The sequence below is a fragment of the Euprymna scolopes genome, chromosome 33 (assembly GCF_053919585.1).
Source record: "Euprymna scolopes isolate OS-2025 chromosome 33, ASM5391958v1, whole genome shotgun sequence".
Classification (NCBI taxonomy): Eukaryota; Metazoa; Mollusca; class Cephalopoda; order Sepiida; family Sepiolidae; genus Euprymna; species Euprymna scolopes.
The window spans coordinates 87,745,043-87,763,190 of NC_136514.1; positions in this window are offsets into that span (position 1 = coordinate 87,745,043).

An 18,148-nucleotide genomic window follows, 5' to 3' on the forward strand; every position below is an offset into this window, starting at 1 on the left:
TCTTAACGTAACTAATTTGAAATGTGAACTATTCACGCATGCGCATTCGTGAAACAGTTAGCCAACGGATAAAAATTCAGTTAGTCTCACGTACCAATTTTTCAATTTTGATCCCTCAGCAACCCTTTAACCCTTTTTTTTCTGAATGAAAACGGATTAAAATGTTTTGCACATGTCTGAATATCTTATATACCAAAATTAAGTTTGTAGATCAAAAATTTGTTGAGTATATAGGTTAAGAAGTGTCCTCACACACACATTCTCACTGTTGTGTCATACAAAGTGGCGTGAACGTGTATACTCCATCGTCTGGATGATGATGATGATGATGATGATGATGATGATGATGATGATGATGATGAAGAAGAAGAAGAAGAAGAAGAAGAACATATTTACTGCCACAGTGTAGTATCTCTTCTGATGTTACACTTCACGTTTTCTGCCCTCACTCAGTGAAGGAGAACTCCTCTATAACTGAGACAATTTTTATTTTTGTTCCTATACAGAGTGCTTTGACAATAGATTATGCTAATGGAAGTTCGCCGTAGATTTGCTATTTGGTTGGATGGAACTGAGACGATTTTTTTTTGTTGTTGTTTCTATCCAGATTGTCCCTTTTTGGGGAGCTGGATTTTTCCCACATTAAAAATCGACCTTGTGTCTAACTCTGCCCTCGTGGAGAGGCAAGTAAATAGGAACCTCATTTACTGCTCTGAAACAAAGACCAGCAAAATGAACATGCCTTGCTTTGACAATAGATGATGCCAATGAAAGTTCACCATAGATTTGTTTTTTGGTTGGATGGATATTCCATGAGAAATTTTCAGTTCTCATGAGAAGGCTGGTATATGTACCATTCAATATATGTATTTCGTTGGTGCAAAAACAATATCGTTTTCTCACATATGTTATTTTATATATGATTTCTGAATTAATTAATTATATATATATATATATAATTTTGAAACGCCTTTTTTGGCTCTATCGAATTGTGTTATTCGTTACCGTTCTCAATCGCTTCATTCATTTCCTTTTTTTTTTTGCAGATTTTTCGACAGCATGGTCAAAATTCAAATCCGCACGATTTTCTTGTTCCAGTTCAAACTAGACCGAAAAGCTGCCTAGACAGCTCGTGATATATATGATGCGTTTAGCCCAAGATCCACTAACGAATGTGTGGCACAAGAGTGGTTCAAGAAATTTTGTGATGGTGACGAGAGCCTCCAAGATGAAGACGTTCGCGGCCGGCCGACTGCGGTTGATAATGAACATTTGAAAGCCTTAATTGAAGCCCATCCTACACGAAAACTTGCTGTTGAAATCAAGGTCAACCACTCAATAGTCGTTCGCCAGTTAAAGTAAATAAGGAAGTCAAAAAAGGTTGGATAAGTGAGTGCCGCATGAATTGAATGATAATAAAAAAAAAATCGTCGTTTTGAGGTGTCCTCTGCGCTGCTTCTGCGCAATAAAAACGACCCTTTCTCGAGCGGATTGTGACATGTGATGAGAAATGGATCCTCTACGACAAACGGCGACGTTCGGCGCAGTGGTTGGATGCCGAGGAAGCTCCACAACACTTCCCGAAGCCGAAATTGCATCCAAAAAAAATTATGATGCCTTTTGCGTCCGGTCTCGTCCATCACAGCTTCTTGAATCTGGGCGGAACGATTACGGCGGAGAAATACTGACGACAAATTGACAAAATGCATCAGAAGCTCCAACGTATTTTCTCGAGATTAGTTAATATGAAGGGACCCATTCTCCTCCATGACAACGCTCGCCCGTATGTTGCTCAACCGATCCTGCAGAAGCTGAACGAATTGGGCTACGAGACCCTGCCTCATCCACCATATTCACTGGATCTCTCGCCAACCGGTTATCACTTTTCAAGCATCTCGACGACAACTTCCAAGGAATGGAATACTGTTGCCATATCTGGGCAGGAGCTGCTAAAAACAGCCTATCCTGCCTTGACAGAGTACAAAATAGACTTCGTGGCTTAGTGGGGGATGCCCTTTTCTCTACCCTGCAACCTCTCTCCCACAGAAGAGACATTGCGAGCCTATCCTTGTTTTATCGTTATTTCCATGGCAGGTGCTCGTCTGAACTCCAATCTCTGGTTCCCCCTCGCCAATCTTTCACAAAAAACACCCGTCTAGCTGAATCCACTGTGAAAAATTTCCCCCACTCTATATCTGTGCCTAAATCAAAACGCGGATTCCATGAACAAAGCTTTTTTCTTAGAACTGCACGCCTGTGGAACTCTGTTCCGTCTGCCTGCTTCCCTCCGGACTACAACTTGGATGTCTTCAAGTCCAATGTTAACAAATTCCTAATGAACCGCCCCCTTAATTAAACACTTCAGCAAATCTCCACACTAACGTAATGTACTTGCAATAATCCTTATCCCTGAGTGGCTTCCGGGCCTTGATAAGTGGTGATCACTGTGTAAAAAAAAAAAAACTTCCTGCGCGAAAAATGCTTCAAAAGTCAAGATGATGCCGAATCAGCCTTCAATGACTTTATCGCTTCCAGAACTCTGGATTTCTATGCTAATTGGATAAATAAACTTGTTTCTTGTTGGCAAAAATGGGTCGATTCTGATGGTTTTTATTTCGATTAATAAAGTTTATCATGAAAGGAGTTATGATCTTTTGAAGTTAAACATAAAAAACGACATTATTTTTGCACCAACCTCATACCATTCAGGCATTTTTCCAGTTTTTTAGGAAAGTGTCCATGTTTCCAAACCATAAAGGAGGATGGGGGATGGGCTGATTTATAGATTTTAAAAAAATTCAATTCGATGCTTTTGCTGAGATGTTATGGCCTGCAAACTGAACACGTCTTTCTTTGACATTAGATGATGCGAATGGAATTTCGCCAGAGATTTGTTGTTTTGTTCGATGAGTTTCTATGAGAGATTTTGGACTCCCATGCACAATTCAGTCGTGTTTCTAATTTTTTTGCAAAATGTACATGGGTCCATAGAAAAGAACGGTTTGTATTATCGATTTAAAATTTTCAATCTGTTTTTGTTGAATTCATTATTCTAGTTAAAATTAGATGCATTAAAATTTTAGAAAATACTTTAATTTAGTTTTATCTAGAGAAATACGTGTCTTTATCCTAACCTTAAACATTTAAATATATATATATATATATATATATATATATGTTCCCCGTTTCATCCGAGATCATCAACCTACCACCAGAAAATCTCAACTGATAGAATCGTCCATCGGCCAACACTTGGTCGATAAAAAGGAGTGCGGTCTTGTTTTCTCTCCGGAGTGTTTTTCTGTTTTGTACCGAGGACGTACAAAGTTCCACCTGTCTGTCCTCGAAGCACTTGCCATCATTGCTAACCCCCCTACTTTGTGCAAGCAGAGAAACCTCCGGCTTCAATTAGAATTATTTGGGTAGTCAGGTTTTTTGGGGGTTTTTTTGGGTTTTTTTCTTAACCTCCTGTCCGCTCTTACTCCATACCACTACCAAATATTCTAAAAAGTAATAATTTTCAGACTTATGACCCTTGAAAATGTAAGTCTGAACGAAAAGCGCTTCGGGTGTATTTTAACGATCTTGTTTTTAATCGACTTATTTATTTTATTGAATTGTACATATAACTTGCCCCATTATATTTTTTTTTTCTTTTCCTCACCCCGTTTTCCATTTTTATTTTAGTTGATTGAATTTACGCAATGGTTCACTTCTTTATAATATATATATATATATATATATATATATATATATATATATATATATATATATATACATACTAGCAAAAGTACCCGTCGTTGAATGGGTTCAACAACAGCCTACAGAAAATAGACTCTGATTTATGAAAGTATGATAGGTTATGAAAAGGAAGGGTTGTACATTTGGGTTGAATTTGGGGGTATCAAAACCAAAGCAAAATATGATGAAAGTAAAAATAAAATAGATAAACCCATAATTTATTATACCATACCTGTTCACACTGAAACACTTATCACAATATTCTGTGGATCTATATTAAAAAACCTTGTTAAACTTTGTGACATATTTCCATTCTATGGAGGTCAGGTGCGAACGAACACCCCATATTTTTATACCATATTTCTTCAAACTGAAACATAATTATCAAAGTATACTTACACAGATAGATATGAAAAGTCTTTATTAAAGTTTGTGCCTATTTCTATTCTATGGAGTCCAGGCGAGAACGCAGACCCCACAATTTTATCATACCATCCCTATTTAAGTTAAAACATACTTATCAAGGTATTCTTATGTACATCTATATCAAAAACACTTGTAAACGTTTTTTTTTAATTTTTAAATTTTTTATTTCCATACTTTGTGGACCAGGCGCTAACGCAGACCCCACAATTTTAATGAACCACCGTTCTGCCAAATCAAACATACCCATTCCTGTGTCTCGATACATCTTCTATCATTATATGTAATCAGTTTTTTAAAATAGTCAACCATATAGGAGCCTATTCGTGACCAGACACACACACACACACATTCAGCTTTATATTATATATATATGTGTGTGTGTGTGTGTGTGTGTGTGTGTGTGTGTGTGTGTGTGTGTGTGTGTGTGTGTAATGTGTCTGTTTAAAACATCATCAATGTAAACATTATGTGTTTAATGGAGTAAATATCTATCGAAGGCGACAAAGGAGATTCTTATAGCGGACAGCGTGTTTAAAACTTGCAAAAAAACGAGTTTTCTATCTTATATTTTTCGATCTTACATGACTGTAATGACCGCTGGGCGCATTAATGCGTCTTTAAGTGCCGTCATATTTAAATGGTTGTAAGTGTTCGCTTATAAATAGAATTGGATTCCGGAATGTGAGGATTTTCAGAGCTCAGCCAATCAGAATGGACGGATTTAATTAGGGAGCCTTTATTATTTATAAATCGCATATTGGAAATATTGTGTTATGGTATATGTATGTATTGAGCTGGATATGAACGGTGTAATCATAGATTCTGAGGAATGTGTAGAATTCGTACCGGTGACAACTGGTAGTAGTGGTGGGACTAAATAATTAGAGAGAAAAGTAAGGATTTCTTCCTCTAAAGATGTGTCGATTGTGATGGTGTTGCTCGTAGGATACAATGTAGCATTTTAATATCACGACTAAATGTGTATAAAATGCTGTTCGAAAGCTACATAAGATAGTGGCTATCAGCCTAAATGTATTGAATGTGGAATCTGTTGTTGTAAACCTACGATACTTTGGTCCAGATGGGGATTTCTGCAGTTATTTTATTATATATATATATATATATATATATATATATATATATATATATGTATATATGTATATATATGTACATATATATATGTAATGTGTCAGTTTAAAACATTTTATTATATATATATGTATATATATGACTATTTTTATTCTCATTTAATTAACTAATATTAATTTTTTATTATTATTATTATTATTATTATTTATTTATTTATTTATTTATTTATTTATTTTCGTCCCCATCCTGTGTGCCATCTTTATGGAGGGGGGACGGAATTTACTCCCCATTAAAAAGCCGACATTGTCTCTAACTCTTCCCTCTTCTGGAGTTTCATCATTATTATTATTATTATTATTATTATTATTATTATTATTATTATTATTATTATTATTATTATTTAAAACTATCACCTTTGTTATCAATACTTTACTGTAACAATTTCATTTCAATTCCAATATACATATTGAAATCAGTTGCGTCTCATTTTTGCCGTTTGAATTAAAATTACGTTGCAACATTTTTTAAAAAATTTTAAATAAAAAAAATAAATAAATAATGCAATCTTCTTCTACAAACGGCTAAAATAATTCACGTGAACTTTTTCGAACATGATTGTTAGGAATGAACGCCGTCCACACTACAAATTTCCCCTTTTTTACAACGGTTATCTTTTTCTTTTTCTTTTTCTTTTTCATTTCGATACTTTTTTTTGTGACCAAGAGCGGAAGTCCGCTTGAAATATAAAAAATAACAATAAAAATATTAAATACAAAAAGTAACATCGTTTTTCATGCTTCAAAAACCCTCATAACCTTTTAATCACTATATATATATATATATATATATATATATATATATATATATATATATATATATATGGAGAGGGAGTGAAAAATATTTAGTATAGCTTACATATTACATATGTATGTGTATTACGTATATATGTGTGTGTATATATGTGTGTGTATGTGTATTTCCAAGTTCCTGTGTATTAATATCAATTTTATCTATGTGTATATATGTGCGTGTGTTGGTAGGATTTACAGACACACATATGTATGTATGCATGTATGTATGTATGTATGTATGTATGTATGTATGTATGTATGTATGTATGTATGGACGTGACAAACAGCACCTGTCCCAGCTTCGGTGCGGTACGAGTTCCTACGATTTAGTCCTGACATCAAATACTGACCTCCCTTTGAAGCCGGCCGCCTCGCCTGGCGTGTTCCGTGCTCTCTGTGTCAAATCCCCACCCACAGCTGCAAAGAAGAAGAAGAAGAAGAAGAAGAAGAAGAAGAAGAAGAAGAAGAAGAAGAAGAAGAAGAAGATATAACTGGAGTAGAAAGAAAAGGAGAAGATCATAAACTTGACATAGGAAAAGAAGACGAACAAACAATAAATAGTTGAAGCAAAAGAAGAAGGCGAAAAAGAAAAAGAAATAGAGCTGAAGAGAAAGGAAATATGTAGTAGTAGTAGTAGTAGTAGTAGTAGTAGTAGTAGTAGTAGTAGTAGTGGAAGAGGAAGTAGAGGAAATGAGAAATAAAGGGAAGAGAAACAATAGACTGGTTAGGAGGAGGTTGGTTGGTTGGTTGGTTGGTCGGTTGTTTTTGTTTTACGGCATATCAACTCTTTTCGGGTTATTTAATGCCGAATCCAAAGATTTTGAAGAAAGATTTTTGGAGTAGAATATATTTGTTGTTTTCACGTCGGTTTCTATTAAACCCATAGTTGGGACCCTAACAGGTACTACCACTCCGGGTCAGAGTGGACCTGGGAGCAATGGTAATTAAAGGGTGCCTCCACACTCCCCCAAAGCCCACAAGCTGGGGCCTCACCGCTGGATATAGTTTAAGGTCATGGTTAGGAGGAGGAAAACGAGGGGATAAGTATTGAAAGAAGAAGAAGAAGAAGAAGAAGAAGAAGAAGAAGAAGAAGAAGAAGAAGAAGAAGAAGAAGATATTTGGTTGGTTGTTTTGTTTTATAACCCTTTCCGGATCATTTATTGCCGAAGACAATAATTTTGGAAAAAAATGTTTTTAGATTCTTATATGCTTTCTTAAAATTCTTCAAATATTTAATCGTGGTGTTCGGTTTGTATATTTTGTAAAGGAAAATTGATGGTTTTGTTTTGTTTTTTTGTTTTTTTTTGTTTTTTAACCAGTGATCACCACTTATCAAGGCCCGGAAGCCACTCAGGGATAAGGGTTATTGCAAGTACATTACGTTAGTGTGGAGATTTGATGAAGTGTTTACTTAAGGAGGCGGTTCATTAGGAATTTGTTAACGTTGGACTTGAAGACATCCAAGTTGTAGTCCGGTGGGAAGCAGGCAGACTGAACAGAGTTCCACAGGCGTGCAGTTCTAAAAAAGAAGTTTTGTTCATGGAATCCGCGTTTTGATTTAGGCACAGATATAGAGTGGGGGAAATTTTTCACAGTGGATTCAGCGAGACGGGTGTTTTTGTGAAAGATTGGCGAGGGGGGACCAGAGATTGGAGTTCAGACGAGCACCTGCCATGCAAATAACGATACAACAAGGATAGGCTCGCAACGTCTCTTCTGTGGGAGAGAGGTTGCAGGGTAGAGAAAAGGGCATCCCCCACTAAGCCACGAAGTCTATTTTGTACTCTGTCAAGGCAGGATAGGCTGTTTTTAGCAGCTCCTGCCCAGATATGGCAGCAGTACTCCATCCTTGGACGTACTTGGCTTTTATATAGATAGAGAATTGCATCAGTAGTGAGATATCTTCTGGAGCGGTAGAAGGATCCCACCATCTTTCCAGCGACCTTGGCAACAGACTTGATGTACGTGTTCCATTTCATATTAGGAGTAAAGGTCAAACCCAGAAGCTTGTCAAAACACGGGGCCTCACCCAGACGAGAACCATCCATCACAATTGATGCCAGATGTGGATCAGAGCGTTGATGATGTAAGGATAGGAGTTTGGTTTTGGATGCATTAAAGGTAACCAGCCACATCTTCCCCCACTGAACCACGCGCTCGAGATCAGAGGAGAGAGAATCGGAGAGAACTTTGTCATTTACAGCCTTTGATGTGTTGCCGTAGATGGTCGTGTCATCAGCATAGATGTCAAAGAATGATTTAAGTATGTGTTTAAGGAGGTCATTGATGTAGATCAGGAAGAGAGTTAGACCCAGGATTGACCCCTGAGGGACTCCAGCATTTATATTGCAGGCCTCCGATTTTTGTCCATCTACCACTACTCTTATGAGCCTATCGGAGAGAAATGATTTAATGATTGAGAAAACATTTCCAGTTATACCGTAGCTGGAAATCTTGTGAAGTAGACCCTTATGCCATACCTTGTCGAAGGCCTTGTTTTTGACTTTGATTGATTTGATTGGGTTTTGTCAAGAGAAATAAAAAGATGTAAAGCTTGTGGAGAATGCTGTGTTTTACGTTCCGTTTTAATATTTTTCTTTTTATTATGCCCCCCCCCCAACAAAAACGAAAATAATGGAAAGAATAAAATTCAACAATCGTACTTTATATTTATATATATATATATATATATATATATATATATATATATATATATAAAGTGAACGTGTCTGTATGTGTGTGTGTCGGTCTGTCTGTCTGTCTGTATGTATGTATGTATGTATGTATGTATGTGTGTGTGTGTCTGTGTACATTTCCCTACGCAATAACTCTGTCAATTTTTAGTCTTCAAACTCGAAATTTGATATACAGGGTACTGAGATTTGGGAAAATCGATGTGATTTTTTTTTTCGGCCAGAAATTTGGCTGGTAAGGGATCAAATTTCAACGATTTAACTTTTGAGAACTCTACCAAACTCCTCCGAGAATCACTTGAAATTTTAGATATAGTTTCCTTGGACATGGATCTTACTTAATAACTTGATTTGAGCCCAAACACACAAAATTTTAATAAGGGGTCATAACAGGGGTTAAAGTAAAAAAAATTGACCGCTTTTTTCTTTTTTTTTTTTGCTCAGCATATACCTCCAAACACACGGGCAACGTCGGACCGAAATGATAGTATATATATATATATATATATATATATATATATATATATATATATATATATAATTATTTTTTTACTATAATAATTAAATACCTACAGACACTAGTGTTTCATCCTTTCGGGATTCTTCAGTGCAGGGTGTCACGATTACTACCAGTCGAACGATTCGAACCCCGCGACACGAGACATCTCTGGCTGATTAGCGGATGCCGTATTCATTCGGCTACCATTAACCGTGTGAAATAGCGTTGAATTTTAAAAATTTTCATTTAAATGTTCATTACGTCAGATATATATATATATATATATATATATATATATATATATATAAATATATATATATATATACATATATATATATATATATATATATATATATATATGTATTTGGGGGGGTCATAAAAATAAAATTTTATTAACAAAAACGAAAAAAGTCAATTTGGTATTCCTTTATGGTATTTTTTTTTTTTTTTTTTTACATATGTCCAACTCACCGTTCACATTGGAAATGTCGACCTTTATCATTTCTCGGGTTAGGCTTACAACTAGTGAACACCACAGCATCCCTATGTTAAGAACGGCTTTTGGAATAAACAAACCAATCTGTCCATGTTAAGACCGGCTTTCGGAATAGACACCCCCAACCTTGTCAGCATATCCGAAAACCTATAAACGTTGACATGTCGAATGTGAACGATCAGTTGGACGCAATGTAAAAATGTACCGAATTTAAAACGGAACGAAATTCCCATTCCATTTTTACAATAACCATAAAACAGAGCGTTCTCCGCAAGTTTTACAAAAAAAACAAAAACGCCAATATTTGTGTATTTCAGGGGAAGACAACTTCATGACAAATTTTAGTTTGTTTATTTAATTTTTTAGTGCTTATGCATTTTTGATACCGCGCTATTTTTAAATAGTTTTTTTTTGGGGGGGGTAAATTAAAATTTCTTTTTTTTATATTATTAAATTGTTATGTGGAAGCACAGAACAGTTACAAAACATCCTTCCCATGTTAATAACGGCTTTCAAAATAATAACGTTATTGTTTCAGCACGGTAACAAAAGTGCATAAGTACCACTTTAAAAAAAATGTTTTAGATAATTTAAAAAAAAAACTACTGAATTATATATTATTTTCCTTTTTTTTTCAATTTTAATTTTTATTTATTTTTTGTTTTGCAATCCTTTGAGATGAGTTATGATAATTTATTTATTTATTTTTTGTGGACTGTTATCCTCATCTTCATAGTTGCTGTTGTTCCACCACGTTTCGGCTAACTCATCCTCTGGCCTTCTTCAGGTGATTAACCCCGACGAGATAGAAATACTGAGTCTTGTAACTGTATCCAAACTTTTTTTTTTTTTTTACATTTTCACCCCAAACAAGGCACATTGCCACTTTGGTGTAGGGGGCTACTATCAGGGGAAACATCTACTGGTGTACTATGTAGGGATTAGGGCAGCGAGATGTTGGTTCACGTTGCACTTGAACTTATGCATGTCAGTACAGTTGGGGAAGCAGTGACCTGGAATGGAATTCCAAAGTCTAGCAGTTCTGGGGAAGAAACTACTGGAGTAGAAAGATCTTTTACATCTAGGGATCTCTACAGTGTGAGGGTGGGATTTTGCAGCTTGTCGGGTCTGTCGGGGGTGTTCACGTCGTGGGGGCACAAGTGCTTGCAGTTCTTCAGAGCATTCACCATTATAATACTTGTAGAACAGGCAGAGGGATGCAACGTTTCGACGATGGGACAGAGGCTGAAGCTTAGATACCAGTTTAGGGCCTATCAGATTTGCGACTCTCTTTTGAATGAATAGAAAAATAATTATTTTGGTATTATTATACAAACACCGTCACAGCGAATTAGTAAAATCTTTTACGTACTATTCTGTTACGTTTCGGTGTGCTGAACACGAATCTGAAAACTGGGTTAGGGTTAGGGTTAGGGTTAGGGTACATTTTTTTCTACTAATTCGCTGTCACGGTATTTGTATAAATTTACCGTAAAACCAACACCGTCTCTCTCTCTCTCACACTTACTCTCTCTCTCTCTCTCTCTCTCACTTTCTCTATCACCCTCTTTCTATTTTCTTTTTAAATTACAACGTTAATGTTTATGCATATTGAAATAAAATACATGTGTTTATTATTAAAAATAATTATTTTTCTATTCATTTTAAGAAAAAAGAAAAATTCGATAAATTCTGGCACCAGTTATTTATTTAACTCAATGCTATTTTTTTGTAAAATTATTTTGTTTCCATGTTTTCGGAGTTTTGTTTTTTTTAACTTTTTTATAGACTTTTTAATAGCATTTTCTGTTTATATGACAACGTTAATGTTCAAATACATAAAATACATTACTGCACATTTATTAATATTATCTCTCTTTTAATCACTTTCATCGACTAACAGCCAAATAACCGGGGTCGAAAAGTTGGGAAATTCTTTTTCTATTCATTTAAAGCCATTACCGGTATTGTATCATTACCACGTGACCACTTACCCACTCTCTCCATCCCCCTTTCTCTTCTCTCTCTCTCAGTTTTCTCTCTCTCTCTCTCTCTCTCTGTCTGTCTCTATCACCCTCTTTCTATCGAAAACCATACATTGGTTAGCGATGTAAACATTCAAATTCATTATTTTTTTCTACTAATTCGCTGTCACGGTATTTGTATAAATTTACCGAAGGTTTCTTGTAATTATTGAATGAAACCAGTTTAGTCTTATTTATTACTAATTACTGCTTCTTCTTCTTCTTCTTCTTCTTCTTCTTCTTCTTCTTCTTCTTCTTCTTCTTCTTCTTGATGATGATGATGATGACGATGATGATGATGATGATGACGCTGACGATGATGATGATGATGATGATGATGATGATGATGATGATGATGATGACGCTGACGATGATGATGATGATGATGATGATGATGATGATGATGATGATGATGATGATCTGAAGAAAGCGCGAAGATGAGTTGGCCGAAACGTGGCAAACATCCTCTGGCAAACTTATCCTCTGGCCTTCTTCAGGTGATTAACCGCGACGGGATAGAAATACTACTAATAATGCAAAAATTATGTTTAATATTTTGCTTATGACTTTCCTCTGTGGAGATGAGCCTACATCGAAAATCCATGGGTTAAGGAAATTACTTTGAATATTGTATTCTTATTTTTGAAAAATTATATTTTTCTGAATGAAATTTAAATATAAAAAAGAAACTATAATTTTTGTTTTTCTCTATCTTGTATATTGAACAATTTTATTTGGCTGGGATTGTCTTCAATTAAAATATTTTTTAAGACTATAATACTATGGTTAGAATTTTAGACATTTGGTAAAAAAAGAACTATATTCTCAAGCCAATAAAATATGCCTAAATTTGCCTACATTTGTGTATATAGTGCCCTGCAGGCCAGCTTCAGTTTTGCTGATTCTGTTGTCTCCCCTGTGGCCTTGCCAGACCACTAATATATACTTACTATTATATAAAAAGAACTTTGTCTGTGTGTCTGTGTGCGAGCTCGTTCCCAATATACTCGAAAACGGCTGGGTCTGTTTTGATAAAATTTCATACAAAGGCACTTTATGTGCCTGGCAGTGTTCTAAGACAGGTTTTGTAACGGAATGTCTTCGATAAGTATCGATAATCAATAATCGAAAAAAAACGATGAAAGAAGAGAACAAAAGATGAAGTTAATGCCTTACACAACTTAACATGACAAGTGCATTAAAGTGCTTTATTACCGCACAAGCCGAAAGGCACAGCATGTAAAATCAACAGTAAGTTCTTGCGTCGAAATGAATGTTTCTGTTTAAAGCATAATTTCACAATTATATTTGACTTTTTTTCAGTTTAAACCTAAATTCAAGTCATTATCACCGTACAACCAGTAATATCAGGCATATAAAATCCACAGTAGGTTCTTTAATAGAACAAGGGTGCGTTCGAAGTGAATGTTTCTGTTTAGAGCAAAATCTATATATATACTTGACTTTTGTATTTTAGACTTTAATGGAAGCCATTATATATAAAAATATTTTTATAAAATCAACAGTAGGTTCTCAACAGTGCAATGTAGACCACAATATATTGTGAACTTAGTCACTTAGTGAGAGGCATGTGAATCTTCCTCCAGAGTAGGGAATAAATCGATTTGATTGAAAAATAGTTTATTTAATCGATTTCGATGACAATAAAAACACGAGAGTGTGGATCATAATTCAATCCCGAGCAATGTTCGGTCACCCTGCTAGTATATATATATATATAATTATTTTTTTACTATAATAATTAAATACCTACAGACACTAGTGTTTCATCCTTTCGGGATTCTTCAGTGCAGGGTGTCACGATTAACACTAGCCGAACGATTCGAACCCCGCGACACGAGACATCTCTGGCTCGATTAACGTCAGTCAGACAGTGATCTAATCGTTATACGATGATCTATGCATAAGAGCTAAATTGACCGACTTTTAATTCAACTGAAAGTGCTCAACGATAAGAAATGAATTTCTTAAAGGGGCTTTCATAATTATTTTTTTACTATAATAATTAAATACCTACAGACACTAGTGTTTCATCCTTTCGGGATTCTTCAGTGCAGGGTCTCACGATTAACACCAGCCGAACGATTCGAACCCCGCGACACAAGACATCTCTGGCTCGATTAACGGAGACCGTATCCATTCGGCTACCATTAACCGTGTGAAATAGCGTTGAATTTTAAACATTTTAATTTAAATGTTCATTACGTCAATCAGACAGTGATCTAATCGTTATACGATGATCTATGCATAAGAGCTATATATATATACAGGGTGGCCGAAAAGTCCCAGGACACTCTATTTTTAATATTTTAATGCTGTTAAATATGATTGATTGCAGCTTTTGCTAGCGTATCAAGATGTTATAGGAAAAAGACTAACCCACATGCGGCGAGCGACAAATATTGAATATTTATCTTCCCGAAATCGAGCAAATTAAATAAACAGGCGAGCTTCGTTGTTGACTGTGAGATATTACGATTTATATGTGATATAAAAAGTTTTAAAAAGTTGTGAAGCGAGCGACCGCTTCTCTGAAAAAAAACCTTTTGTTGACATACAGAAAAAGCGAATATACATACATACATACATACATTTTCGCTTTTATATATATAGAAAACAAAAGAGGGCGCGTCTTCGTCTGTTGCTGCCCGTCTTTAATCACTGGGCTTTTGTAACAAAGTGCATTCACTGAACGGGAAGTATGCAAGTCACAATTTCAGACAATGATCGACTTCCGTCGAGTTTCTTCGTCATTTTCCGTAAACAACTTTTAATATTTATTGTGGAGTGACGAATGTATTTCGTGGGCTTCTTCCTCATAACCATTTAAAAGTAGAAATGATTTCTGCTCGACCTGATTTTTTTTCTATTTTCTTTTGATTTAAGCAAAAAAGTATTATTTGGATTGACCTGATATCGCGTACACTCATATACACATACGTATTTACTCGTAAGCAAATGTTCTCTCTCTCTCTCTCTCTCTCTCTCTCTCTCTCTCTCTCTCTCTCTCTCTCTCTCTCTCTCACACACACACACACACACACACACACATATATATATATATATATATATATATAGAGAGAGAGAGAGAGAGAGAGAGAGAGAGCGAGAGAGAGAGAGGGGACAGAGGTGCTAGTCTAGCGGCACTGATGAGTTGTGATACAACGAAATAGGACGGTATGTCGATAACTATAAATATATTTTAAGCCTTCCTCTTGGGTAGAGCACTGTCGTAAATAATCTCACCCGCTACTCAATTGGCTGAAAATTGCGAAGTTCGCTGGGGGGTGGGGGTGGTATGAATAAGCGGTTTGGGCACTATAAATGTACTGGACGAATGTTTGTTTAAAATAGACATTTGCCGAGGATATTTTTTTTATTTGTTTTGTTTTTGTTTGTTTTTTTACCCCTAAGCATTAATTCTTGCCAGCTAAAAAACAAATCGAAATATATTGGTCCAAATATTATGTATATCAAATTTTAACTCTGCAGATTAATAATCAGAAAGTTGGGTAGAGACATTTCACACACATAGGCACCGTCACTTTATATATATATATATATATATATATATATATATATATATATATATATATATATATATATATATATATATATATATTCGTAGTTTTTACTATTGATTTTTTAAACGATATTAAGCTTAGCGTCTCCACCTTGGAGATCGGGTGTTATTTTTTTTTTTTAGAAAGTTGCCCATTTCGGATTAAGACGCTGGACTGAAATACATAAGTTCCGGGGTTCGATTCCTAAAAATAGTCAAGCTACGCTGAAGAGGGGTAGGGCCCCGAAATACGCGTGTATGTAGATTACTGTTTTTAAAAAATAATATATATATATATATATATATATATATATATATATATATATATATGTATATAATATGTATTCTGTATTTAGGCAGCATGTTTTCATTTAGACAAATATTATTGGACAGCGCGGAATGTTTTTGCTAAATCGTCTTTTTTTTTTTGTAATTTCTCAGTGGAATTTGTGTAAAATATTTATATATTCAAACACGTCTGATTGAACAGGATATCTTTTCCATTCGCCGAGCGGTCTTTTTAATTTCAGCTGGCACGTTGCATAAAATGACGCCCAAAAGTTGTTGTTCAGCCATATTTTTCTCAAGCGCTTTCTATCGGTGCATCCGATTATCATCAGGAGTGACCGTTGTTGTTATCGTTTTATTTTTATTTTACTTTGAAGCTTGGTGTATTTATAATTATATATATATATATATATATATATATATATATATATATATATATATATATATATATATATATTTAAAGTGATGGTTGTGTAGTTCCAACGAGAGAAAAAATGTATATTTAAAAGAGTGTAGCCAACAACAATTGTGGGTTTTTTTTAAAGGTTTTCATCATATTTTTATTTTAAAATATTTTTATAACGCGTTTCGAGCTTAGGGTGTGCTCTCTTCAGATATTTTCGTAAAAAGTTTTTCTTTAAAATGGGAGTTTGTGGATATGCCTCCGCTGATATTAAATATGTTTTTCATGGTGGCGCGATGCGTGTGTTCAGTGTTTAGACGTTCTGTCTCCAAGTGTAAGTGTTTTTACTGTGACCGGTCAAAGTTAGTTTCAAAGAGTGTTTTTTAGTCCATATGGTGAAGGTTTTTATGGCTTCTTTAGGGTTCTTTTTTATTTATTAAAGACTTTCTTTCCCCATGTATAGCATACACTCACACACAATTCCATACGCATACATATATATTCATGTACATGTACACATGCACACGAAGCTCGAAACGCGTTATAAAAATATTTTAAAATAAAAATATGATGAAAACCTTTAAAAAAAACCCACAATTGTTGTTGGCTACACTCTTTTAAATATATATATATATATATATACACACATACACAACTTGCCAGCTGAAATTAAAATGACCACTCGGTGAATGGAAAAGATATCAAGAAAAATCAGAAAAATATATAAAGATAGATAGATAGATAGATAGATAGATATATATATTTCTCTGTGCTAGAAAGTTCTCATCTTAAATTCTATACAATTGTGCAGAATATAAAAACCATGCAGAACTGAGTATAATAAGAAGTTCGTTTCAATAATTAAAGTAGGCTTTTAATATCAATGCCAGAGCGAGTAAAAAATACTCGTCTTTATAGATATAAAGGTATAAAAAAAAATGGTTCCTATCTCTAAAACTCTATGAAAAAGGAATAAAAAGCAGATATAAGTGCAAGCTAAAAGAGTGGGAAAGGCAAATAGTGTCGTGAACGAATGAAAGAATTTTCATAAAGAAGGTTTCAAGATGGCGTCGAGTCATTGTGTTTGCAGACGACAAGAAAAAAATTGAAACGATTTTTATGTGATGGACTGAAAACGGATATAAAATGGCGACGTTAGGGTTGTTTGATTATTTGGAGAGAAAAAAAATTACTTTTTTTTTTTTTTTTTTTTTTGTGGTTTATTTTGTTGTGTGGAAGAAGGGACAACAGGAAAAAAATTAAGGGACAATTAAAAAAAATGGAAGACGAAGAAGAAAGTAAAAAGCAACAACTTGGAGAGGTAAAAGAGAAAGAGAGAAATGAAAGAGATTACGTCAGCATCAGCAGCAGCAAGACAAATAATAAGAAACAAATCATGAAAAGAAAGAAGAAATGAAATAATAAGAGAAGAGAGAAGAAAAAAGGAAAAAGGTAGTAGAAGAAAGAGTAGTGGTAAAGAGGGAAAAGAAGAAAAGTAGGAGGAGGAATGGTAGTAGTAGTAAAAATGGAGAAGTAGAAGAAAAGTAGTAGTAGTAGTAGTAGTAGTAGAAGAAGAAGAAGAAGAAGAAGAAGAAGAAGAAGAAGAAGAAGAAGAAGAAGAAGAAGAAGAAGAAATGAGATATAGGGATAAAAAATCGAATGTTGATTAGGAGGAGAGTAGAGAGAGCGGAAGAAGTAGTAGTAGTAGTAGTAGTAGTAGTAGTAGTAGTAGGGAAAATCCAGCTCCCTTGAGATGTTGGTTGGTTCGTTGTTTTTGTTTTACGGCATATCAACCCTTTTTAAGGTTATTTAATGCCGAATCCAGTGATTTTGAAGAACAATTTTTTAATAGAGTATATTTGTTTTGTTTTGTTTTTTTTAAGTCGGTTTCTATTTAACCCAAAGTTGGGACACTAACAGATACTATCAGTCCAGGTCAGAATGGACCTGGGAGCAATGGCAATTAAAGGGTGGCTCCACACTCCCCACAGCCCGGAGTTAAGTTTGAAATACATGATTTAGATATATTGCGCATAAATCAACCAATCAGATTAA